Raw genomic sequence first — 6047 nt, forward strand, 5'->3', positions numbered from 1 at the left:
TTAATTTATTATTTGTACCTTTATCTCTCTACTATTATCCTTAACATGTTATTATTCTTTATGGCATACTTTCTTTTTTCATATACATTTTTAATTGATTTGCTCCATTATCTCTTGAGTTACCCATAGTAAATGTAATGTCTTTGCTCCTTAACTTTTGTACATGAGTGTAAGTGTTAAATTTTCAAGCTGGTCCGACTTAATGAACTCGCAGCTTTGCGGCTCTAGATTTGAGTGTTATGCAATTTAACAAATTTTTCTAACAACCACATCAAGAATGTTGTAGTTATTGGGCTTAAAAAAAAGACTTAAGTATGTAAAATAATTTTATTTTACACAATTTATATTTTTCTCCAACATTCAAAAGCAAAATGTGCTCCCTTTGCGATCACTAACAAATACATAAACAATTGTAATAATGTGAACGAGTAACATATACTTAAATACCAGGATTCATACAGTTGAAAGAGGAACTATGATATAAAAGACAGACAATTTACATAGTAACACACATTTCTTAACACTCATATGCAAGAAAAAAAAACTTTTCAGATGCATACATACTTTTTACTGAAAATTGAGTTTACATTAATTTAAACATGCTTAAGTATCTAGTTGGAATAAGAACTACAAGGAGGACATTTAAAGAAATACAATCAATAGATATAAGCTGCACTTAAGGCATGATTATTAAATTATACGACAGTTATAGCAATGAAAATTTATGTGAAAACAAAATTTTCTGCATTAAAAATCATATTGATACACATAAAATGTAAGTACTGTAAGGGTTTTCTCTCTTAGCCGCTATAAGTTTACTCTATTAACCGCAGAGTAATTTTTTATGCTAGAAATCAACAAAACACGAAATGTATTGCAAGAAGTAAAAATAAAAATGACTAGCACATACAAGTGTTTTGATGCTACCAAGTTCACAAAAATGACAAAAAAAATCAATTAAAAGAAAAATGAAAAAAAAAAAAAAAAAAACAATTTCCTGTGTTTAGTTTCAGAAATTTATCCTCGTTTTTTTTTTATTAGTTACAAAGTTTATCAAAAGATGGAGCCAGCAGCTAGGGAAAAAAAAGAACCATGATTTCTGCTGCCATTAATACTAAGATGGCCTGCTTATTCCATTAATCATGTTCAAAAATGTGCAATGTTGTTGCTGTGAATTGTAATTAGTTTGAAAACATTGTTCAATTAGTTTTATTATTTAATATCAGTATTTGTTGAGGAAATTGATAAAAAAAATTTTGAAACTTGGTAGGAATAGATCTTTAGCTTCTATAACAGAATGCAGTTCATCATGTATTTCAATCCCTTTCTACATTCTTTTTTTCAAATAGTTGGCCAATTTTGAGACACCTGGTATATAATTTTATAACTAGTTGCAGAATGGAGATAAAGCTTAGCAGAAGAGTGCACTTTACCATAGACAGAATAAGTTAAAGCATGCAAAATATGATCGTATTTCCGTCGTTGAGTCTAATTCTTTGATTCAAAAATCTTTAAAGATGTTTTTTTATTCCTTTCCACAATGCAACAATTAAGGCGCTACATTCATTTTCCACCGATTTTCCGTTTTTCTTTCGCTTCTATCCTAAAATCACTGTAATAAACTCTACCAATTCATTTTACTTTCACTTTGTACACACCAACTCATAATGAGAGAGAACTATATACAAACATCACACATTAGCTTAGGTTTAGCTAGAAATTGACATTCAGGTATTGCCATGATATAGCGAAGCTTTATAAAGTAATCTCTTTTTCTCAACAGGAAACATGATAATTTTTCGTAGTAATAACTTCTTAAAAAAACAAAACAAGGATATTTCATAAAGTTGCAGTTAAACTAAGCTATTGGCAAAAAAAATTACAATATTATTTATAATACGGCATTAATTAAATGAATAATAAATGGAAATTATGGCATTAATTGAATTTTCATGGTAACATAAAACATCAAATATATACAGAAGCATGTAACATTATGAGAAATTAAAATTATGTATTGAAATGCCAAAGAAATTGAAAAATCATAGAAAGCATATAAAACAGCTTTAAACTTAGAAACCATATTTACAATCTCAAATATTATATAAATTATTTTCTTTAAGATACATATATTACACTTTATTTCATAACTTTACATTGCAATTTGTTTTGTATTGTTTATAGTTTTGAAATATTGATGATAGAGCTTTGAGCAATACATCTAAAAAATTTCCAAAACATGCAGCACCATTTTTTTTTCAAACAAAGCACATAAAAACAACAAACATCGAAATACGTGAAATGCCAACAAGTGATAAGCTTTTTGGGTGGAAACAAATAGAACAAATAAAATCATGGAAGACATACTATAATATTCAATATTTTAAGATATTAAATCAATACAACTAAATTAACTCTCGTGTAAATAACCCTTCACTGTTTCAGTTTATTCTGCAAAAATTCCAATAACAAATAATAAAAAAAAAATTTAAAAAAAACAAAAAAGAGATTGAATCTTTGAAAAGCATGTCTGCAATTTTGGATGTTGTAAACAATAGTAGTTTCTCATTATTTGATTGTTGAAAAAATATTTTTTATTTTTAGTGATAAATAAATTGTTGTTTCTATTATTTAGCTATTTTCTCTTTTTAAACATTACGTCACCATACACTAAAAATAGCTTTGAACTGCGCTTTAGTTTTATAAATTTTTTTTGGAAAATTAAAGGAATATAATTCAAAATTATTTTTGGATAACTTTTTTTGGATGAAAAATACTAAATAGCACCCATACTGAAGATTTCTTCCAGAACAATTATTTTACTTTTATGCTAATTTAATTTGTAAGACTTTTTTTCTAAGACTACTTATCATAACCAAAATAAAGAAAAATATAGTAAAATTTTAAAACAAAAATGTGATCATAATACATACACGGAAGAGCCATTAAATTATGACCACCCTACTAATAACATGTAGGACCACCTTCAGCCCTCAAAACTGCTAGCACCCGCCGTGGCATTGATTCCACAAGGTGCTGATAGGTAGTCTGAGGTATCTGGTACCAAGCGCTCACCAACTGGTCCTGCAATTCCCTCACATCGTGAAGTGGCAGCACGAATTTGGTTTTCCAAGTAGGACCACAAATGCTCTGTTAGATTAATGTCAGGTGAATTTGGGGGCCAAGACATGACTTGAAAGTCACTGGAATGTTCCTCGAACTTAACCATGACTATTCGACCCTAATGACATGGTGCATTATCCTGTTGTTAAGCACCATCCCCCACAGGAAAAACTTTTGCCATGAATGGGTGAACCTGGTCTGCAACTATGCTCAAGTAGCTTACAGACGTCAGGTATTGTTCTATGAGGATTATGGGTCCTAATGTGCCCCATGAAAACATTGTTCCTGGGTGAGAAAACATGAAAACCTGGGCAAGACCATTGTTATAGATGGAGCGTGGTCAGAATGTAATGGCTCTTCGGTGTATAACAATAGTGAATTTGGATAGGTCTTATTATGGTACTAAAACTATTAAGTATGATTTAAGAAAGGTAATTTTACTTTATTATTTTATTTAAGAATGATTGCTATACAACATATCATATAATACTATCAATATTTTGTTATAAATAAATAAAGTTACTAAAAGCTGATATAAAAACTCAAAATTAAATTAGAAAAACTTTTTAAAATATTTTTTTCCACTAGGAAAGGTCCTAATTAAAATATTTATTTTTTTATTTTAAAACAATTCTCTAATCACAACAATTCTAAGAATAAACAATTCTTAGTATTCACTAGGGACATATTCTTAAATTGAAATTTTAGAGATAATTTTTTAATATTTCAACAGTACTTTTATTGTCTTTCATAAAACAGTAAAGGGTCAATTAATGTATAAAAAAAGATCTTTTGACTAGTTACTATAGTTAAAAACATAGAGTTACCCCATAACTCAGTACGGAATGATAAAAAAACAAAAAAACAATTGCATATAAAATATTTCAATAACTTCTATTGCACAATGTATTGAAGTTGCAAGATATCCTATTTGCAACACAGTGTGCAACACACTATAAATATAAAAAACTAATATTTTTCATGCTAAAAGAGTTATATATAATACAGTTTTAGGATTGAGTTACGAAATTTATATCACATCGAAATTTGATAACATTTCATTCTTAAATAGGCACTAAAAAGTATCATATAAATTTCTATAATCATGAATATAATAAAACAAATATTTATAGATACTAAAATAATGTAATAAATATTTCTCTATATATGTTGAAAAGATCACTGAAGCAAAAAAAAAAAAAAAAATCACAGGAAACAAGCTTACTTAAAAAAGTAAAGAAAATAAACACAAGTTCGACTTGATTACAGTAGTTTATAAATAAAATAAATAAGTGAATATAATAACTTTCATTATGATTTATATTGCCTAAAATCAATTTAACCAATGTGAGACTGCAAATCAGAACTGTAGAATAGTAACTGAAAAGTTCAACTAAGACTTCATATTCTGAGTTTGACATATTCCAATAAAATTTTCATGTAATAATAGGGAAATATTAATATTGTACTCAGGAAAAGCTAATTTAAAATTATAAATTTCCATTTTTTTAAAATAGGATAAGAATTAAAGGTATTTTACTTTAAATTGCATATCATCAAAAACAGTTAATTACATAAATTTTAGCAAATACATCGGTCAAAAAATAATTATACTGTGCAAAACTATTAAATGGATAGAGCTAGATATCTATATCTTACATAATATATTAAGATCTATTAAAAGAAGATTCTGTAGTGAATATAAACTGAATTCTGGGAAGAAATCATTACAAATAATACATTAAGTTCATTTGTATTATTTTTTTAAAAACTAAATTTTAAACCCAGTTAATTAAATTTTATTTTGGAATTTATGAATCAAAAGATATTTTATAAAAAATGAATAATTTTTAATTATATATTATTGGCAGAGAAACACCTATATTTATTTAACAGTATCCTGTGTCATGCAAATCATTGTAAACCAGACTCTACAGGTTCTGGTAAAAAATAGAAGTGATACGGGCTCAGCTTGCCCTGAATAGTAGCACAGTTTTTGACTGGACTAAGGTTTAGGGCAAATATTTTTAAGTCAAACCATTTCCAATTTTTCAATGGGAAAATTCAGTTGCTATGCATAAATCATAACATCTAAATATTTTCTTTTAAGAACTAAATTATCAAAGATAATTCATTTTACTTAGCATACAGGTCTTACACCTAATTAAATTATTTTTAGCTAAACTGAACTGAAAAATAAATAAGTAAATAAAAAAATTAGGTAAGATTGGATGATGTTTAAAAGTGAGAACTAACTTATCTTTAGTAAACAATATTTGTTTTTCCATCAGAAAATTCATAGCATCTTAGCTTATCTTTCTAAAAATAGTTAATTTCACATTTCCAGGTCATTTTAGTTGCATTTGAAATTACTTTGGCAATGAAGCATTCATTAGTTATTAAGAGCAATCTACTTTCAGTGTAAGATTATCAAAATTTTATTACAAGAAAGCATCACCAATAATTTTATAATTTTTTTTCCTCAAAATTAATAGTATTGTAGGAAATATAAATTTTTTTTAATTTTACCAATAATTTGGGAATACTTTTTAGGGATAAAAAAAAGTAAGAATCCTTTGAGATACATGGTTCAATTTTAAGTGCTGTAACTCAATATTTAGTTGAAACAGATACAATTTAGTAACATTAATTTTTCAGAAAATATTAGTTTGATATAATAAGACTATAACTTTTGAGGAATACTAAATTATAACACTAGATGGACACATCTAATGTCAATAAAGAGCCAAATTTAATTTTCTAAAAAAAAAAAAAAAAAAAATTAAAAAAAAAAACATTTAAGTTTATGCAGAGTATAGATTTAAATTAGATAACATAAGTGATAAAATAAAACCCAGAAATCAAAAAAATTTTCTTTATCGAGCACAATTAACTTCAATTAGAATTATATCCAGTACAAAACA

Source organism: Parasteatoda tepidariorum, chromosome 4 (assembly GCF_982258835.1).
Source record: "Parasteatoda tepidariorum strain Cologne lab strain chromosome 4, Ptep-v5.0, whole genome shotgun sequence".
In the NCBI taxonomy this organism is placed as follows: domain Eukaryota; kingdom Metazoa; phylum Arthropoda; class Arachnida; order Araneae; family Theridiidae; genus Parasteatoda; species Parasteatoda tepidariorum.